This window comes from Cydia fagiglandana, chromosome 21 (assembly GCF_963556715.1).
Source record: "Cydia fagiglandana chromosome 21, ilCydFagi1.1, whole genome shotgun sequence".
NCBI lineage: Eukaryota > Metazoa > Arthropoda > Insecta > Lepidoptera > Tortricidae > Cydia > Cydia fagiglandana.
The window spans coordinates 6,363,748-6,386,773 of NC_085952.1; positions in this window are offsets into that span (position 1 = coordinate 6,363,748).

Sequence of the window (23,026 nt, forward strand, 5' to 3'; positions counted from 1 at the left end):
AAAAGTTTGCACAATTTGTGCAAGTTTTCCGGCAGAGGAGTAAGCTCTGAAAGGCGACTCCTGTTATTAAATGCTCTAAGTTGGCCACCTAATACCGCATTATTGACGTAGGCAATACCTAGTTTTTGCGGCGTCGGCTTCTTTTGAAACCCGGCCTTCCAACCTAGAGGATAGGCCTTATTGGGGACGAGCTCAAATCAAGTGTGTGAGCTACTAGAGCGATAATTCCTATCCGACTCACACACACAATATCCACAATAATCCATTAGCCAATACAGAACAATCTTTTTCACCACACCAGCTGGGAAAGGCGTACTTTACTTCAACAACTGATAGCAAAGTTGCATTTTATTCACATGTGAGGCAAAGTAATCAAATACAAACTTTGAGTTGTTTTCATTATGTTTGCTGGTAGAATTGACTTTTAAATGATGATAAATATTTAATAACATTCATTTGGATTTTATTTTGTTTGGTTTTACATTTAATATTTGCTTCGGGTTGGTGTGGTGAAAATTTTTGTGTTTCACTCGGGGGCAAATGTTTAAATGTTTAACCCTCTTGCTTTGAAACCCTCGCAACGACCAAGATTCCATTTTTCGAACCACTCGCTACGCTCTTGATTCAATTTTAGAATCTTTCGCTTGCTCGGGTATCAATATTAGCACGAGCGTCTAAACAACAACTTTGCCCCCTTGTAAAACAAATAACTATTGTCCATTACATAGGTGAAGCCCACACTAGAAACGTGTAACAAGAGCCCCGAAAAATGTCAACAGCCTTGGGAAAGAATAGCGACACTTATTGAACTCGATTCTGATATACCAATCTGTTATGGTTTTGATCTTGTATTGACACGACTCACAGTGCATCTCACTCGCACCGATAAGGCCAAGCGATATGTCTTATGACACGACGTCCAATGTGCTTTTTCGTCGCACCAATCAGCGAGAGCTATCGTCAAGGCCATATCAAAACAAGATCTGTATTTTATTGAGTTAGGTTTAGTTATAGGCCCCATACATAAACTATAGGGGGCAGCATAGGAGCCATCAGATTTTTGGCGCCAGGCGTAAATGTGTCGTTTATGAAAAAAATGAAAAAATGAAAAAACGACGAGAACGGTAGATTGTAGCACTTGCTTAAAAAATGTACATGTGCACATATGGTTCCGATTCAGGCCACAAGATGGCAGACCCTCCAACGCGTACGGTCCCTATAGATAGTAGGTGGAGTCAGACCAAGAATAGTCTGCAGCGGATTTGATAGCCCACGCAGTTAAAGTGTTGTTTTTAACGTCAAACTTCTATGAAATTATGACGTATATATAAATGACACTTGCACTGCGTGGGCTATCAAATCCACTGCAGACCTTTTTTGGTCCGACTCTATTAGTTTTAAAATACAGTCAGTTGCAGAGAAAAGGTACCCTCCCTGCATAGTAGTTTGTATGCAATGCTAATAGTAAATAGTAATAGTATTGCTCACTGCGTACTCTATGAGTACCTAGCTATAATTCTATTATAATTAATTTCGTTCGTAACAAATTGATAAATCAGAATGAGCCGTGGTCCCTTTTCCGCTAAGAGACCTTGAAACAAGGGTTGTCAATCCGATCCGTTCAATTGATCGGCAATGCCAAGCGCCGAGTTGACAGCTTGTTATTGCACGCTTTTACTTAGCGTCACATAGGGTTATGGATTGCTTCATGTAACCACAGAATAAATAATAGTACCTACTAGGTACAGAAGGTTCACTCTCTCACAAAACGCGTCTATTACGACAGATATGACCGTTAGGTGGCACAAGCGCGAGCAGGCGTCCGTTCCGTAGCGTTGAAATACTACTGCTAGACACCAAAATAAGTGTGGGCCGCATGTACTTGTAGCGACGAAATCGCGGAGTGAGCCACACCTGATGTAACTTAATTTTTTCTAATTTTTTTTACAATCTCTGTTTATGTACCTACCTAGTACTTTTTCTAGCAAAACGAGGGATTGACAAACGCTAAGTTAAGATATGAGGCTAAACGTAATATTTTCACAGGTTACGATTTACTGCCATGTTTGAAGAAGGTCCTCTCTATACATAATTTATTCAGCTTCATCACTTTCGTCTTAATAACATGGATTATGTAAGTATCTACTCATCAAAGTGGTTACAAATCTGTTTGGTAACCAGCCACTGTAATGCGTAGAGCAGAGAAAATAGAGGATGTATTCCGATTTCCAAAATATGATACTTACCAACATTGAAGAAGTGATATACCTACCCATAAATACATAGATACGAAGAGGACGCGCTGAGATGGTATTACCTATGCTAGCTGATACAGACAAAAAAATAATGGTTGGTAAAGTACCTACTAGAGTTTTTGCGAAAGAGGAGAGGCCAATTCGTAAAAACTACCTAATTTACGATTTTCGTATAGCCGAAAAGGTTTATACCGACAATAACCCAAAGAGGAAATTAAACCTTAGGTATTTGTTAGGATTATACTGATTCTTTAAGGTTTTCCTTCGCCGAAAAGCAGCTATTTAATATCTAAATAACAAATTATATTTCAAAGTTATTTAAGTTTAACCACAGGAGAAGTTTCAAACCACGATTTCCTGTTTAGAAGCCGCACCATCCTCGATATTAGGTATCCTAACAATATTATAAATGCGAAAGTAAAGGCGTATCCAGACTAGTCAATTTTTCGTCAATCTGATTAAATTGCCCGATCGAATCAGGACGTGCGGACGCACAGGCCAATTTGGCTCGCAAAACATAGTTTTGACCCGGGATAAGACAAAAAATAGTAGGTATATAAGAATGTTATTGGAATCATATCAGTTAGCTGTCATTCGCGCGTTCATATCACTCAGGCTTATTGTCCGCTATTCTAGTGCGAGCGAGACGCCCGCGCGAACGACAGCTATCATTCAAGTATAGGTTTGATATCAGGGTACGTTCGAATGGGGTTGGCAACTGTCAAAGGTTCGCATAGATGACGCCATCATAGCTTGCCCCTTTTTCTATGAGAATTGGCTTAAAGGGCTGGCATCCAGGGTATTAAAAGAAACTAAAATTTGACACAATTCTAGGGATTGACAGGGCAAGCTATGATAGCGCCATTTGTTAAAAACTTCGACCGGTCAACCCCATTGGACTGTAAATTTAAATTCTGAATAACGCCTTCCATCCTTCGAATTTACATGAAGAGTAATTACGCTGCTACTATGGCCCCGATTCGGATTTTGAAATAGACATCTATTAGATATCTTTTAGACATCACCAAGATACGATAACGATATGTTTAAGATCTAACCTAACAAATTTGACATTTGCGCGATTCTGGAGATACTCTTGAACAATTTCCACAGGATATCACTTAGAGATCCAATTCACATCAAATAGATATCTTACTCTATCTAACGTAAAAGTAACATTGATTGCCCGAATTGCGCTGCAAAAGAGAACTAGTTGATATCTAAACTATACCGTATCTAGAATGGATCTAGTACGTGTCGTCTCCTGTGAATATCTTGAAGTTCGAATACGGCAGTATGACAGGATTAATTGGTTAGGACTTTCAGGATTAGCAGTCTACGAAGTGTAATATTAGAAAGACAAATAAGATAGTAAATAAGCTTTATAGATCGTAGTAAGTAATACATCATTTAATATACATTGTATAGTTAGGTTTACTGGTTTAAGACAGACTCACGCTAGACCGGGCCGGGCCCGGGCCGAGGCGTCCGACATGTCATTTTCTATGACGGCTGATCGGTGATCACGTGGTGCTTTCCATAGAAAAAGAAGCGCCGGAAGCTCCGGCCCGGCCCCGGCCGAGTTTAGCGTGAGTCAACCTTTATACATAATTAATAATGAAATAACAGATAAATCTTATCATCATGTTGAAACAAGTGTGAGTCGGACTCACGCACGAAGGGTTTCGTACCATTACGCAAAAAACGACAAAAAAATCACGTTTCTTGTATGGAGCCTGTTCACGATATTATTGTTAATTATTTAAAATTGAAGCAAAAAACGTGTTTATAAAATTACATGATTTTATTGACTGACACAACTGACAATAATGTTTCTTCTATAAATCAACAAGTATATCAATTAAACTCCATAGTCTGAAAGAGGCCGAACATAGCACTACTTAAATATTAATTATATTCTGCCATTCTGCTATCACAGACGGACAGACAGACAAACAGACAGACGGACAGAGGAGTCTTAGAGAAGGTCCAAAGGTTGGCTTTGCGAGGCCCCCCTAAGTGCGAGGCCGTGGGCGAAGGCCCCATTCGCCCACCCCTAGCTACATCACTGCCAACATGCAAAATGCAAACAATTCAAAATTTGCATCTGACTACTTTGCCAATTTAATGCAACGCTCTTATCAATTTTTAAGTACCTACAAAGAAAGCCATTAGATTATATTAGCCAAGAATTATTTAGACTCCCTATTTTTCATACAAAATAAATATTATCTTCAATGAACGCCATCGCCACGCCATATCATTGTGATTGACGTTGCTTGTCACGCCTTAACCCTTAACATGGCAAGACATGAAATAATGTAGCCACCTATCACGTGGAATGTTTTTGGGGATAGTAATGAGTAAAAAAGTACTATATTCAAGAAAAAAAAATTAAAAGCATTCTGAAAGTAGGGTTTTCAGGACGTCCGTTAAAACGGACATTGCCACGAACCTTATATATTGATTGCTACCAAGGTTGTCCTAAAAAACGGACAATGCCGTTATACAGTTTAAGAAAATAAAAATTATTAAAGAATAACAGGGCAAGAAAATTTAAAATTATTTCAATAACACACTAATGAATGTTTGGAAAAAATGTTTATTTATATTAATAAGAAGAAAAATCTTATGGGACACATAATAATACTATATTTTCTTCTAGTGTTGATGTGTAAAACGACCCACGTACAGATATATTAAACAAAAATATACATTTTAAAGCTACGTATACATGGAAAATAGGCTCATAAAGCTAGTTACACATTACAATTATTGTAAGTAATATTACTTTACTTAAATGACCACACCATTTATCACTATCGTCTCACTGTTCTATGTCTTGCTTGTTTTCTTATTACCCGGACTATCTGAAACGTAAGCTGGTGGTAGATAATAGCTGTAGTTTCTGTAAAAGTTAAGATATTTTTCAGTCTCAATGGCCTCTGGCAACATTCTGGGAATATATGGCTCCTCCTTGGCGAGAACCAGAGTCTTATTCATGTCATGCTCCCAGACCGCAAGCTTTAGTTGGCGGTGCTTGACATAATTAGCTATAATAATATGTTCTTGTACCCTAGTAGAAATGCTTTGCTTCGTCTGCCCGACATATAAATGACTAGATTCGAAATTAGCTATTTACTCTCCTGAATTTTGTAAATATTACATTTTACAGGCCTCATGAACAGTAGCATCTTCATCATCAACTTGAAATAGGTTTTAACCGTAGGACATCTCAAGACGTGCCAATAATTTGAATACTGAAGCGAGTTATGCATTTAATGGCGAGGAATTAAGTTTTGTAGATGGAGTACTAGCGGACAGGTCGTGTTTAGGTCATCAGGTCGAGTATTATGAACAACTTTTTTCCCACAAGGACTATTTAGTTCGAAATTATATTTAAATACAGATAGTGCCATTCACAATGAGGCGCACTAAACTTTAATAGCACGACAATAAGAATAAAAGCACGCGTGTTCGTAAATAAACATAATATTTGTCCATCATATTTGACATACTCTAAGTGGAGTGGCAGGGACAAACCTCGATAGCACGTAGACCGCCGACTCCAATTTTGAGTTCGTATTTCGGCAAAAACACGACACTTCGATGAGTTCACAAGCACAGGGTTGCACGTGACGTCACTGATCTTCTTTAAAGTACTTTTCACTTGATTTTGAGTTTAATTAGAGGAATGCAAACTTTTTGGACGCGCCCGCGATGAGATTTTATTTTGCACTGGCGGTTGGAGGTGAAGGGAGTGCGGGGGTTGGAAAAGGATGTTGCCAGGTATGATATATATAAAAGATGCGTTCGAGTGGTGTGTATGATATGTTATGAATAAGTTTAAAATTAATTATAAAAATGTATGAAATCACAATGGCGTAGCCAACTTCGGGGCGCCTAGAGGTTTCCTCTACATTGCGTTAAAAAAAAATGAATATTAATTAATATAGAAACTAATAGTAAGAGTATTTTTATTAACTAAGTTTGTACTATGTTAAATTTAATTATTGCGTAGGTAACGGGCAGAGCCGAGTTACAGGACGGACATAAGTTCCTGAAGAAGTAGTTACTTTAGCGACGCGAATTACATTATCTTTTCCTGGGAAAACCTCTGAGACAACGGCGAGAGGCCAGAACATAGGATGAGCATTATCATCTTTAATGACAACAACTGTTCCCACACTCACAGGTTTGGAAGGTGAATTCCATTTATCGCGTTGTTGAAGGGAAGTCAGATATTCCATGCTGAAACGGTTCCAATAACTCTGAACAATTTTATTTAAAAGTTGATAGCGAGTTAACATATGATTTGGAATATTATTATCGACTTTCTCCGCGGGTAAAAATTTAAGTGGAGTGATATTTAAGAAATGACTTGGAGATAACGCGGTCGGATCAGAAGGATCCGATGATAGGACGCAAATCGGACGACTGTTAAGCAGCCCTTCAATTTGGACCAAAACTGAATTAAATTCTTCATAGGTTAAAATTTGATTACCTATAACTTTATATAAGTGAGTTTTGACTGACTTGACATTAGTTTCGCTTAAACCGTTAAAGTTCGGACCATAAGGTGGACTGTGTTGAAATTGAATTTTATGTTGCGCAAGGTAATTACTCAAATAGTTATTATAATCAGTGGACTGTATAAGTGGGTAAATTTCGTTTAATTTGTTTTTCGCACCAATAAAATTTGTACCTCCGTCACTATATAAAATTGAAACCGGACCTCTGCGTGAAATGAATCGTTTAAAAGCGGCAAGAAATAAGTCCGTGCTCAGATCGGAGACCAATTCTAAATGGATGGCTTTTGTTGTTAAACAAACAAACAGGCAAATATAAGCCTTGTGGCTTTTAACTCCGCGACGGCGTATATGAGTGATATAAAACGGTCCGCCGTAATCGACAGCCGTGTGTACGAATGCTTTTACTTGAGAGACGCGGATGGCGGGGAGGTCACCCATCGGTGGTTGTGTAGACAACGGTTTAAGTTTGAAACAGGCGTTGCATTTGTGTACTCTTTGGCGAATTAAATTTCGAGCAGATAAAATCCAATATTTTTGTCTAATTAATGCTAGTACTAAGGCGGGACCGGTATGCAGGTTCGACGAGTGATAATAATCTACTAAAAGCGACACTATTCTACTTTTTGCGGACAGTAGTATTTGATGTTTTTGATCAAAACCTAACTGTGAATGAGTGAGTCTACCTCCTACTCTTAGGAGACCTTGGTCGTCAATAAATGGATGCAGTTTAAGAACTGATTTACTAGGAATTACTTTGTTATTTTTAATAACATCAAGCTCGCGAGAGAAATGTGTTGCTTGTTCGTAGCGTAGTACGCGATATTCTGCATATTCTAAATCCTTTGGAGTTATGGAACCTTGAGAGTGGAGTAATTTTGAAAAACGGAAAGCGTATACGAGTGAGCGAATGAATTTAGTCCACGTCGAACATCTTACAGCGAGGTCGTGAATTGGGTGAGTAGGTTCATCCGTAGATACAGTTTGCGCGGGAAGCGATGTAATTTTAATTTCTTGTAAATCTTCCTGTTTATTATTGTTTATTTTAAATTCTTTTACAGGCCAGGTATTAATCGGAGCGGACAGCCATTGCGGGCCGTGGAACCAGAGTGAGTTATTTACTAATCCTGTTGGCGTTACAGGCCGCGACACAATATCTGCAGGGTTCTCTACACCACGGACGTGGAACCAGTGGGAAGCGGGTAAGTACTCATTTATTTGAGCTATACGATTAGCTACAAATGTGTGAAATTTATAAGCGGGTGAATGAATCCATGTGAGTGTTACAGTAGCGTCTGAAAAAGCGTATATTTTATTTATAGTGCATCTTTTACTTAGGACGTCGCGAACGGAATTTATCAATTTTGCGAGTAACACAGCGGCGCAGAGCTCTAAGCGAGCGAGTGTTTTATTCGGATTGGAAACTTTGGATTTAGCGGTGAGTAATTCTACTGAATGCGCGGTTGAGTTTTCATCTGAATCTATGCGTATATAGATAGCAGATCCATAGCACTGCTGGCTAGCGTCGGCGAATCCGATTAAAGTTATTCTGTTTGTGGACGTGATGCCAATATGACGCGGTATTTTAATTTGTGATAAGTGCGGAAGTTCCTCATGGAATGGTTTCCACTTGGAGAGAATGAAGTCGGGCACTTCATCATCCCAGTCAAGTTGAAGTTTAAAACATTCTTGAATGAGTAATTTCATGTAAGCTACGACCGGGCTAATTAGACCTAGCGGGTCGAATAAGCGCGCGGTGACAGATAGAATCGAGCGTTTAGTACAAGTTTCTGGAAAATCTATGTTTGTTTTGAAATGAAAGTTATCGTCAGTCGGCTGCCACTGCATACCTACGATTTTAGTGTCAGCGTTGGGATCGTCATCAAATTTGACAGCGAGAGGGCTTTTTTGTGCGGATGGGACGCGCGACATGAATTGAGTATCATTTGAAATCCATTTAACTAAATTGAAACCTCCCGATTTGAACATAGCGGTCATCTCCTTATATATTTTTTCTGCCGTATCTACGTTATCCACGGAGCTAACATAATCGTCGACGTACATATGGTTTTCGGCTTCATAAGCGGCGAGCGGGAATGAATCGCGGCTATCTGCGGCAAGTTGTCGCACGACACGCAAAGCTAAATATGGCGAACTGGAAACACCGAAACAGACCCTATTAAATTGATATATTTCAATCGGTGAATTAGTGTCAAACCTGAATAAAATTCTTTGGAATGAGTGATGATCAGGAGAAAGTTTCACTTGAAAATACATTTTTTCGATATCAGCGGATATTGCGATTGAAAACATGCGAAGATTTAACAACAATTCGAAAATATTATTCTGTAGAACTGGGCCTACATATAGTAAATCATTAAGGGATTTTCCTGAGGTGGTTTTACAACCAGCGTTCAGTACGATACGCGTCTTTGAAGTTTCTTTGTCTGGACGATAAACGGCTCTATGCGGAATGTAATAAGAATCAGTGGTTTGAAAATCATTTGGGACCTTTGTTAAATAACCTTGATCTATGTAAGTTTGAATAGTTGCGTTATAATCTGACCGTAATCCAGTTGAGTCGAGTTTCTTTTCCAAATTTAATAAGCGGTGCTTCGCGGCAGCATAAGAGGATCCTAATTCGGCAGGCGAGTGTTTGAAAGGAAGAGCAACGGTGTAGGTACCGTCGTCCTCGCGCGTGTAAGTTGACTGAAAATGTTTTTCACATGCTTCGTCATCTGGACTAAAATGGATTTTTTCTGGGACATTTTCAATTTCCCAAAAGCGTTGCGTTAATTGATCGAGACAGAAATCTTCAGTTTGGCAAAAGAAAGTCTTTTCCAAATTGTGAGCGTTTAATGAGCGAGTTTCATTTTCGAGCGAGTTAGGAAAACATTGCGCCCTTCCTCCGGCGATGTATCCGAGAGTAGTTTCAATACCTACAACCGAGGAGGTCGGCGAGGTCACTTTACCTGGTCCGAGTAACGTGGGAAATAGTTCATTACCTATCAAACAATCTATTTCACCCGGTAAGTAATATTCGTCATCGGCCATCGGCAAGCCTTGAAGATGGTCTAATTGCGTGGTTTCTAGCTCGGCGCTAGGTAAAATGTCCGTAATTTCATCCATAACGCGGCAGCAAACGGTATAGGAACAGCGTGAGTCGAATCGAGAGTGTATTGTGAGTTGCGTTATTCCAAACGTGCGGTCTTTTATTTTTCCTATGCCATTAATAATAGCGGGTGCGGGAATTATTTTTAAATTTAAGCGTTCACAACAAGCCTTCGTTATGAAATTAGTAGCCGCTCCAGTATCCAAGAAAACGCGTAGGCGATGCGTTTCATTGTTACTATAAACGTTAACAGACGCGGTCGGGCATAAAACTAACGTGTCACTGTTAGAGTTTAGCGCGGGAATGGTAACTGATAACGCGATGTTGTCGTTATTCACCTGAGCGCTTGTCTGACCGCCGTGCGTGCGAGCGGCACTCGCCGTAGGCGAGCGCGGCTGACGCGGCGAGTGAGACAGAGACGGAGGATTCGCGGAGCTAGTGCTTGGGAGCGGCGCTGTAGAAGCGCGCGCGCCAGCCGAGTTGTTATTATTATCATTTGCTGAATCAGCTGATCGCGGGGAATGCGTTGTATTCGAATGGGTTTCGTAGTGTAATAAAGAATGATGCTTCTTATTGCAAATCGAACACCGGTTTGTTGATTTACATGTATTAATATGATGAAAACCTAAACAGTTTATGCAAAATGTGTGTTGACGAACTATGTCGTTGCGCGTTTGAGTATTTTGTTTTAGGAAATATTCGCATTTGAATAGAGGGTGAGAGAGTTGAGAGTTACACACTTTGCATGATCGCGGTTGAGTGACACTGTCAGAGCTATTAGACTTGCTGGAAGTCTGAGGTTGCGGAACGGTTACTTGAGTACAGAATGTTTTTATTTTATTAATTTGCGGTGCGGTTTTGTTAGTGATCTGAGCGCGAGTATTATTATTATAAGTTTGAGTTTGAGAGCGCGACGGCGCGTGGAGTACTTGGAGTTTACTCTGTTCAGTTAAAAATTTCTTTAAATCACTAAATTTAGGAATTTCTATGTGTCTATGAGCCTGTTCGAACAGGTCGATCATAGTTTTGTCCAATTTGCTTAAGGCAATATGAGTTATCATAAAATCTGATAAGTTATCAATTTTCAAGCGCTGCAATGCTGCTTCAGCGGAACAAAAGTTATCAAGTATATTATCGACTGACTGTCCAGTCTTTTGTTGTAACATCTGGTCTAAATAGACAGAAGCCTGTACCCTAGTATCTTGGTATTTTGCTAGAAGAGCTTGCCATATGATGTCATAGTTTTCAGAGGTAGCAGTTATTCCGGAACAAACATTAAGTGCTTTGCCGGAGAGACATCCTATTAGGTACTGGACCTTTTCAGCATTGGTTAAGCGAGTATTAGTGTGTATGACACTGCGGAAATTTTCATAGAATACTGGCCACTTAGTAGGAGTACCATCAAAACCTATGAGTTGAAGCGGGGGCAACTTAGTGTTAAAATTATTATTTTTCTTTTGGTCCTCAAGCTCTTGCCTCAGTGTAGTTTCCTTTTGTTTAATGTAACAATATAGCTCGTCAAATGTATTTAAAATACTATAACTCGGCTGAGCCTCAGGATTTTCTTTGAGTTGTTCAATCATAAGTTTATCAATTGTTTCAATATAATCTGAACGCGTTTTATCAACGGATTGAGCCCTAGCTAAGAATTGTGTGCGTGTGACATCGTTGGAAACCTTCAAGCTTAAGTTATAGACGTCTTGAATTATTTGAAACAGAAATTGTTTTTTATGTTCTAAAAAAGTAATCATAACATCCTCGTCGCTTGAACCATCTTTTGATTTATTGCCTCCCCCCATGTTGGTAATAAGTCAATTAATAATATGCGTATGCGTAATTTGCGTGAAGTTATAAAATGAGAGTTTTGTCAATTAATTAAAATAAAATCAAAGCGACGAACTGTGCGCGGCGCGTATAAATGTAAGATGGCGGGTAGGTAGGTATGTATAAATGGTGCAAACGGCGAACAAATTTTACAATTGACTTGTTGAAATATGCGCGATTTACCAAAAATATGCTTTGAATCTTAAAGAATGAGTGAAATAACTTGTATTTAATGATAACTAGTTGCGAAATAAGATGAAATAAGCGTGATGCGCACCAATTAAAGTATGGTAGCACGTTGAGTGATTTTATCGAATATACGTATAAATTATATTTTTGAGTGTATGATTACTGTAAATATGTACGAAATAATGAAATATTTATATATATAGGAAGGATCCGGCTCGAAGGACCAACACTGGAGTGGCAGGGACAAACCTCGATAGCACGTAGACCGCCGACTCCAATTTTGAGTTCGTATTTCGGCAAAAACACGACACTTCGATGAGTTCACAAGCACAGGGTTGCACGTGACGTCACTGATCTTCTTTAAAGTACTTTTCACTTGATTTTGAGTTTAATTAGAGGAATGCAAACTTTTTGGACGCGCCCGCGATGAGATTTTATTTTGCACTGGCGGTTGGAGGTGAAGGGAGTGCGGGGGTTGGAAAAGGATGTTGCCAGGTATGATATATATAAAAGATGCGTTCGAGTGGTGTGTATGATATATTATGAATAAGTTTAAAATTAATTATAAAAATGTATGAAATCACAATGGCGTAGCCACTAAGAAAGTCACCTGGCTGAAAAAGATTCAGATTGGGGCAAGGCAGATGTACAATCTGCCTCTAGTAAAATTTCGTCATCGTCGTCTTTTTTGTCATCTCACTCTTCTGAGTCAGATTGTGGAACCACCTGAGACTAAAATATAAAAAAAATGTATACATATACTTATGTATAACATAACCCCAACGCAACAATAGCCTATAAAACGACGATAAATGAAAAAAATATATATACCCTAAGTGTGGCAATGTCCGTTTTCTGTCACAATCTTGTCTCCGCACAAGCCGGCACTGTCCGTTTTTTAGGACGTGCTAAATGGTACTTTGTTACCAGTACTATCGACAATGTCATAAAAATGGGACATGATTTATTTCGCAATTTTTGACTTAGAATTAATCTATGATTTAATGAGCTTTATATTAAATAACAATGTATAACTCATCTAGTAATAATATCAACGCAAAGAAAACACTTTGGCTATTTACTTTATATTCTATGGTGTCAGGAACACACTCCGTCGCAAATTCAGCGAATTTCAAATTTCAACTGCCGCCTGCGCATAAACCGAATTTTGTCTGATATTGTCTTAAACTAGGAAAAAAATTACAATTCTTGCACTTTCTTTAACGTACTTCCTTTTCTAGCCTGCACTTAGTGTTTAAACTTGGTGTCACATTTAGTACCTGTACTAAAAAAGTGACACAAACGCTTTAAGGGTTAAACAAAACAAAATTCGCAATACATTGCGTCTTAGAAGAAACTTTAAAGTGTATTAAAAATCAAACCACAAGTTATTTTTAAAAGTCGCTGAACAAATGTTGGTAAGTATGAGGAGTACAGCCTACAGTTTCATTTTTTGCATATATTACAGGCCACACCCGGTATAGGTATCTGTTTTAATATTTATGGTCAACAAAAAGCTAACCCTATGATATTCTAACGAAGTAAAGAAGAGTCATTTCTCCAACTTTTCCACAACAGCTGCACAAGACTCGACCACTTTATACCAAACTACATCAAAGTCGATGTGAATTTTTCATTCTATGGAACTTTAGTTTAAACTTTTTTAAATTTTCTGTTTTTCGAAGTTAACGCCATCTGGTGTTTTCCTTTAGTTTCGGTGACTCGTAAAATAACTTTACTATTAACCATATAAAAACCAGATAGGTACTATTTTTACACAAAGACTGTAGGATAAGAATATACCTGTAATTATTGCGTATCTAGGGCCCGCGAAAGTGACAGGTACCTACGATATACAGTCACCATCAGATATATCCGACCGGCCAAGGTGTTATATCTGAGCACGCACTCTAACGCCTTGACAATAGAGGCGTGCTCAGATATTTGTGAGCACCTTGACCGCTCCGATATGAAATGAAAATGAAATGAAAACATTTATTTTCACCACACCACCTCGGAAAGAATTACTTTGCACTTCAAAAACGAATAGCAAAGTATTTTATCCACATGTGAGGCAAAGTAATCAAATGCAAATTTTGAGTTGTTTTCTTATGTTTGCTGGTAGAATTGACTTTCAAATGATGATTTTGGATGATAAATATTTAATAACATTCATTTGGATTTGATTTGGTTTGATTTTGTTTGATATTGTACATTTAATATTTGCTTCGGGTTGGTGTGGTGAAAAATTTTGTGTTTCACTCGGGGGCAAATTTTGTTTAACCCTCGTGCTTTGAAACCCTCGCAACGCTCAAGATTCCATTTCGAACCACTCGCTACGCTCGTGGTTCAATTTTGGAATCTTTCGCTTGCTCGGGTATCAATATTAGCACGAGCGGTTAAACAACAACTTTGCCCCCTTGTAAAACAAATAACTATTTCAGGCAACTATTGGCCCATAGATAAATACCTTAAAACTAGCATACATATCAATACAAAATATATCTTAAAACTAAATACACAATTATGGCTGCGATGCAGTTCGCAACCCCGCAGTGTCAGGGAGCCGGCCGCGGAACCGCCGGAACTTGACACCCTTCGGCCAAAACTCCTCCTTGGTGAAGCTTGGTGGCGATATATCTGATGGCGACTGTACGATCTTTAGATGGACGCGTGGATGGAGAGCTTATAATTTTACGAAAGATTTTTGTGTGCCGGTAGAGGTAGTAGACACTATCCCCCTTATTCATAAACGTTTACTAAAATTGACAAGCCAATAATAATCGTTTGTCCCTTTCCGATGTATTGGTATGATGGAAAGGGACAAAGGGTTATTATCGGCTTGCTAACTTTAGCAAAGGTTTATGAATAAGGGGGTATTACTTTATCGTCGGTAGGTTGGTAAGACGAAGTAAGTGACAAGTGACGTAACGTTTTCAATGTTCATTGAATCACCAATTCCATTGTTTGTTGCCGTCGTGAAGAACGTTGAGTAGCGGAGCCGGCGGTGACCGTTGGTGGAGAAGCGCGTTATGACCAAAGGAGCAGCCGTCAACGCCGCACGGCTTCACCTGGCCTCAGTTAAATAATAGTACTAGGTATAACATATATAATATATAATAGTACTAGGTATAATTATACAGAAGACACTCTCTAACAAAACGCGTCTGTTACAATCAGGACAGATATGGCCGCTAGGTGGCGACAGCGCCACTCGCGGCTTATGGCTATAGCCGATGGCTAGAACCACCAAAATTGGTGTGGAACGGATGTACTTTTAGCTACCTGTTGCAAAGCGACGAAATAGCGGAGTGAGCCACGCGTGACCTGGCACGTTTGCTAGGTGCTACTTGTAAGTCTATTATGTATAGTATGTTAGGCTATTGTTAAAAAGGCATTGATAGAGATAAGTGTAAAAAGACTTATTAGCATGTAAAAACACTTAATGATAATGTTCAATAATTATGATAGGGGTTGCTCCCCATGTCCCTTAGTTCAGTTTGTAACCCTTTTTCTGCAAATAAATATGAATCTGAATCTGAATCAAATAATCTTAAAAATGTAAGATTAGTTCTAAGCTAATGGAATGTTAATTCTTTTTTTTTAATAAACAGTTTAATTATTTTTTTTAAGTCCATACTAAGTCGGTGTCGGGATTAGTCGACATTATTTTACTTTTACTACGAGTGATCATACGATGAGGACTACATGAATATGTAAAAACCGGGCAAGTGCGAGTCGGACTCGCGCACGAAGGGTTCCGTACCATAATGCAAAAAAAGGTAAAAAAAACGGTCACCCATCCAAGTACTGACCCAGCCCGACGTTGCTTAACTTCGGTCAAAAAACACGTTTGTTGTATGGGAGCCCCACTTCAATCTTTATTTTATTCTGTTTTTAGTATTTGTTGTTATAGCGGCAACAGAAATACATCATCTGTGAAAATTTCAACTGTCTAGCTATCACGGTTCGTGAGATACAGCCTGGTGACAGACGGACGGACGGACGGACAGCGAAGACTTAGTAATAGGGTCCCGTTTTACCCTTTGGGTACGGAATCCTAAAAACAATGAAAGATAATAAATCGAAAACACTAAAGGGGTCCACTGATTAACAGTCCGCCGGACGGTATCGGCATGTCAGTTGTTCGGAACTGTCGAAATTTTGTTCTAACGGACAAGCCGGATACCGTCCGGCGGACTGTTAATCAGTGGGCCCCTTAAAACGTAACCGTCAAACTAAACAAATGAGGTGAATGACCAATAAAAAAGATGTAATGGGTTGGTTGGTGGTGAATAAAATGGGAGATTCTACCTTCGATATTAAGTACCTAGGTACTTATATTTAATTATGTTTTAGTTTTTACAAAGAATTACGAAAACACACGACGCTATCACTTGTACACCTTATATAATTATATAAAACACCGCGCCGCATCTGTCTGTTTGTGTGTTTGTATGTTCGCGATAAACTCAAAAACTACTGAACGGATTTTCATGCGGTTTTCACCTATCAACAGAGTTATTCTTGAGGAAGGTGTAGTGTATAATTTGTTAACCCGTGCGAAGCCGGGGCGGGTCGCTAGTATTACATGTAGTGTCGGCCTGCGGAGCAAGTTATTAAATATTAGGTATCTAGTCTATGGTAGTTTCGAATTAATATTTCACTCGATAAAAATCGATCTCTGTAATTTTATATACTCGTAGTGTAGTGCTGCCTACCCTTTTTAACCAGAGATTAATTCTGGCATTACATCACGATGCTTTTAGAGTCAGAGAGTCAAGTCTGCATGGATTTTGATAGCAGTGCAGGTGTTATGTATACGTCATAACTTCATAGAAGTTTTGACGTTTAAAATAACACTTGCACTTTGCACTGCGTATGCTATCATTGCTATCAAAATCGTTGCACTTTTCTTGGTCTAACTCTAGTTTAACTCTTATTTGAGTAAGTATAAATTGCTTTAAAAAATGCGAAGAAAAACTGGTAAAGGTCCATTGTGCTGGCTGCCAATAAAGATTTTCTAGTTGAATACATAGAAGTACTTAAAAAAAATTTGCGGTGGGAGAGTGGGAACATTAATTGCATGTAAAAAATACGCAAGTAAGTATAACGGGTTAGCACTGATTGACTAGCACGTTATCTTTTACGCGGATTAGCAAAGTAATATTTTGTGTTTAATTAATATGGATTTCCGCAAAGTAACGCCTGATTCTATTTCACTACATAGAAGTAGGTACATTATCTACAACCAGCGCTGTTGCGGACTCCTTCTTACTGAAACCTACATTTAGTTACCTTTTTACTCTTTACCTATGTATATTCAAATAATTTGACGTTGTCATGGCTGAGTGTAAATAAACATGTCTAAATGGAAAAATAGTGGCTTGTTACTGAAATTGATGAAAAATATATTATAAATAATTAAATACGCTAAAGTAAGTATTGTGTTACCGGGCGTCGGTAACATAGTGGTCCTTCGAGCCGGAAGATCCAGCGCTGCGCCACACTATGTTACCGACGCCCGGTAACACAATACTTACTTTAGCGTATTTAATTATTTATAATATATTTTTCATCAATTTCAGTAACAAGCCACTATTTTTCCATTTAGACATGTTTATTTACACTCAGCCATGACAACGTCAAATTATTTGAATATACATAGGTAAAGAGTAAAAAGGTAACTAAATGTAGGTTTCAGTAAGAAGGAGTCCGCAACATATTCCCCCGGGAATGCGCGACTAAGCGCATTCAACATCAGTCGGAAGGCGGACAATCTTCACAGCGGGGCGCCGCAGCACTCCCCCGGCAGTGCGGACGTCGGCGACCCGTACACGACCTTTACTGTCCTCCACCTGTGAAAACTCTAATTATTATGTCTTCCTGGCGTAAGGAGTTGACGATCGGCTCATTATTTCCATAGTTAGCTAGATCGGGATGACGCAGTAGGGAAAGTAACTTCACATATAGATGTTTGCCATTAAACAAAACAAGCTGGGTGAGATTCCGATTTACTTCGCTCACGACTCTGGCTCTTTTCCGCGAAAAATTACATAATCGGCTGTCCTTGTCCCATGGCTTAGATAAGTTGTCCACGTTATTCTTGTATTTCTGGCCGTACATTGAGTCTCTGACTATTTTCCCCTCTATTGATAGCAAACTCTTTGAAGAATAGGAAAAGCTCTTAGGCATCACAGGACTGTCTTCTCTTCGTAGCAGTCCTACTTCCGATCTCTTGCCATCTTCTACTCTCCTTTCCGTCATTTGTGAGATATCGATGGCTGTTTCATCCTCTCGTTTCACCTTTAACTTATTCTTTGTGACTTCGAGAGAGTCAGCATGTCCCACAAAGTGTACTTTGGGCTGATTCGAAGCATAGCACGGTTCGGGCTCTGGTTCATATTCGCTATCTTCAAATAAAGCGCAACGTGTTATGTGTGACTGCCCCGGTTTAATAGTCATGCGTGATGTCCCGTGTAGCCAGTATTTTGACATATTTTGGGCTTCCTTCTTCAAGAAGTCTGACAGCTTGACAAGTTCATGTTCATCGTCATGCTCATGTTCTAGAGCGTAGGAAAGCCAGCGTGTCTTCAGGTGGGGCATTTTCTGTTTCAGGGTTCGTAAAAGCTCTATGTTGTGTAGGTGTTCGGGTTTATTAAGGGCTCTGATGGTTGACACGCAATTCCGAACCTTGCAGGCAAACTTGCTGAGCTGCTCTGTGTTGTCGACAAGCTTAGGCAAGTCTCTGAGCGCCTGTAGTTCCTCTTGGAGAATCAATTCCGGCAAGCCAAATCGCAGTTCTAAGGCTTCCATGATCTCGGTGACAGAGACATGTGTGTCTAAAAGGGCAGCCACAGTGATGCGCGCTTCTCCTTTTAAACAACGTCGAAGTTTGAAGATAAGTTCGTTTTCGGTCGATAAGGCTCTGATATCTGCAACGGCAGCTTTAAATGAGAGCCATTCGTTGATGTTTCCGTTGTAGTAGGGCAAATCTTTTGGATCAGTCGGACGACGCAGATTTGCTATCTCTCGAGCAAGAAGTTGTATGTCAGAGAGCTTGGGATCAGTATGGGGACGTTCATCATCATCGGAGACATTTGGCGGTTCACTCTCACTCAGGACTGGTTCGATGTTCTGCTCGGGTTCCACATGGTTCGCTGGTTCATGGTGACGGGCTGGTTTGTCTTGTTCGGTAGTATGTAGTTCTACTGTCAGCGACTCCTGGACGCGGCTTCGACTAGTTCGACTTGATCGAGAGTGATAGCTTCGACTAGAGTCTAAGCGTGCTAACGTAACTTCTAGTTCCTTTTGAATGACGGTTTGTTTTAAGTTTAGCTTCAGTTCAGCTAGTCGTTTCGCAGCCGCTAGTTCAGCCTCCTTTTTTCTTACAAGTAAGCTACTACTGTTAGATCGGATGGTTCGGTTTCGTTCTGATTTATTGTAGCTGACAGTACTTGCCTTCGATCCTATGATATCCAATTTATCTATAACCGGGGTTGACGTGATCGGTTCCTTCGTATTTCCAGACGTACCCGGTTCTGGTTCTGGTTCTGGGTTCTTAGCGCGGCTCCTCGTAACTCGCCCCGACATGGTTCAGTTCGGTTCGGTTCAATATGCAGGGGAGTCAACGGCGGCGCAGCGCTGGATCGTGCGACTCGATAGGACCACTATGTTACCGACGCCCGGTAACACAATACTTACTTTAGCGTATTTAATTATTTATAATATATTTTTCATCAATTTCAGTAACAAGCCACTATTTTTCCATTTAGACATGTTTATTTACACTCAGCCATGACAACGTCAAATTATTTGAATATACATAGGTAAAGAGTAAAAAGGTAACTAAATGTAGGTTTCAGTAAGAAGGAGTCCGCAACAAGCGCAATGGGCCCCTTCTAGATTCACAGTTATTAGTTTCTTATTATATTTATTTAGGCATTATATCTATCTTTATAGATAATGCCTATTCCTATGAATAGAGCCATTAAAAAACAACACCTCTCTTTTTAACAAGCTTTTATTAGGTCGACCTGTATGTAACTATGTAATGGAATCTAAGGTAATTGAACCATCTTCCAAGGATCGTCGTGAAAATTGGCAGCTGTATGTAGTTCTGATGACAATACAATAATAATATGGTACTGTCGAACTGATCTGATTATGGAGACCGGAGGTGGCCATAGGAACTCTAGACCTGTATGTAACTATGTAATGGAATCTAAGGTAACTAATTTAACCATCTTCCAAGGATCGTAGCGTAGTGAAAATTGGCAGCTGTATGTAGTTCTGATGACAATACAATAATATGGTACTATTGAACTGATCTGATGATGGAGACAGGAGGTGGAGGAACTCTGTGATGAAACAACGCAACCTAATTGTGTTAGGGGTTTTAGAATTGTCTCGATGAGTATTAGTTGTCTGTCGTAAGAAAAGTACAGTCAGCGATAAAAGCTTGTACCAAAAATAATTTTTTTGCCAAAAATTTATTTCTATAATTTTTTTATTACTTACAAATCTTAATGTTAATGACGTGTATTATTATTCTCGCTGATTAGCCTTAACGCTCCAGCGAAATGAACTCTGCACAGTTATTAGTTTTGTTTACATTTGTTTTTTCCATGTGTGTATAATACACAATCTTTTGAAATAATTAGCTTAACTAATTTACGCCGAAAACTAGAATAAAAAAACTGCCTCATATTTTATTGAGATTTTAGCTTTAGTATTATTTCCGTAAACGGAAAAGGATTGAAGCTTCCACCACAATAAAACAATAGGTATTAGCAAAAATAATAGATATTATAGAGGGGTCCTGTCATAGTAAATGTTGTAGTCACTGTAAATTTACTTCCATCTCTCGACACACGACTATAACTCAAAATAAACACGTATAAAATTATCAAACAATCAAAATCAAAATCAAAAATTAATATATATATATGGATAAATGATTTTATTATTTTTATATCATTTTGACCCATGTTCATTCACTGATATCTATGTGTTAAAATGGTTAAATATGAAACGGTGTCGTCACGCCATCTAGCCGAGAATAGGCTAAAGATGTGTGCGCCATCTATCCGAGACTGACTTTTTCTTGATTTCCGAGGCACGTTTTTTTCTTAGACTTTATTCATCTTATATGAAGTTACATATAGACCAAGAACAGCTGCGCTGCGGTAGAATAAAGAGATCTAAAGTGATGTCAGTAGGTGTTCAACGTGATCAACATGTTACAAGTTAGAATTTTATTGTTGTAATTTAATTTAATTATTTATAAAATAATAATTGTAGGTACACGTCACATCATAAAAATATGTATCACAATTTTTAATAGTAAATCACACGTATAAAACAATAATTTAGTGATACCTATATCACATGCATATTTTATTATTATGCAAAAAACGTACAACCCAATTAAGAACCTCCTCCTTTTGCAAACTTGAAGTCGGTTAAAAACAAAAAGAAAATATAACTGCACATCGACGTCACAGTTTTTAAAATCCTAGAACTTACGTAAGTTAAAAACTTTACCAAACCACCAAACTTAGGTAAGTACATAAACATTTCACGGCGTTCCCAGGACTATTCGATAAAAGTGCGAAGTTCTATTAGAAATGCTTATTTAAAACGAAGCTGTCTGATAGCATGGTCCTTTTGAAAAATGTCTCCTTCTGGAGAAAAAAAGAGTATCCAGTCAGGGTATGTATGGTTTTTACTTTTAATGTAACTTAAACAGTTACACATTGAGAAATACCTAATGTTTTATTTTTAACTCAATAAAAAATATAGGTCGGGGGGCACGGCAGTGCCCCCGCCAAGTCGAGCGCGAAGCAAGCACTGCCGTACCATCCTTTACTGGAACCATTTCGCCGCATTTTCAGGCCCCTATTTGAGAACCTCTGGATAAGACCAGAACGCAGAAATTTTGGTCATCCAGTAAGCTATAATCACATACTTAAAATCCAAAATTTCAAGTCTGTAGGTCATTTAGTTCCGAAGTTAAGCAAAAGCAAAGTTTCGCATTTATGAAACTCACTCATGATCATCAGAATAGAACTAGTACTTCCCATAAACTCAGAGAGCTGAAATTTGGTACAGAGTTAGGGCTTAATGGCCACATAAAGGGAAAACCTAAAAATATTGCAATATCAGTCACGTTTTAAAGATCTAAGAACTGCATAAGTAAGTTTGTAATCCCATATAAATATATGATATTACAAAGTTACTGTTGCAGTTCCTACAAATAGTAGGTAAAGTAAAGTAAAGGTACACTACGATGTACGATGTGAGTATGAATGAAGATATGTTTAGTTATGATATGTGTATACATAGTATGGGTATGAGTACCCGAAAAGAAGGACTGCCTACAAAAAGAGATGAGATCCCATCAAAAACATTACATGTAAAAAGGTGCAAGTCTCGCAACGCTTTTACTACAAAAAGAAGTGAAATCCCACCAAAAACATTCTGTAAAAAACTAGCCAAGTCTCGATGGAGCTGCTTGTTTATCTCTAAAAAGTAATGAAATCTAGACAAAGTCGTGCCAAGTCTAAGGTTCCTTACTGCGATTTCTTTATTATTATAGTTAATGTTGTGTGACTTGGCCGTTGAAGGGTACACAAGGGTACAAAACCAGGTGCTCCATGACACCATTGCACCAATCTGTCGCCAGAACCGCTACCCATTGACGTTGATTCAATAACCAGTCAATTGTAGGCTTGATAAAGCTGCGTATTTCAATAATACTTATGTATGGGCGAGCCTGAAACAAACACTTCTTTTTGGTGCAATGGCAGATTGGTGCAATGGTGTCATGGAGCACCTGGCACCACACAACATTAACTATAATAATAAAGAAATCGCAGTAAGGAACCTTAGACTTGGCACGACTTTGTCTAGATTTCATTACTTTTTAGAGATAAACAAGCAGCTCCATCGAGACTTGGCTAGTTTTTTACAGAATGTTTTTGGTGGGATATTCATTACACATTTTTTTTCGCCAAACTGCATGACAGTTTGTTGGCGAATTTAATTTGGTGATAGTTCAGTTAGACAAGGACCTCAAAATTGACCTACGGGCTTAAGATACCAGACTACTTATT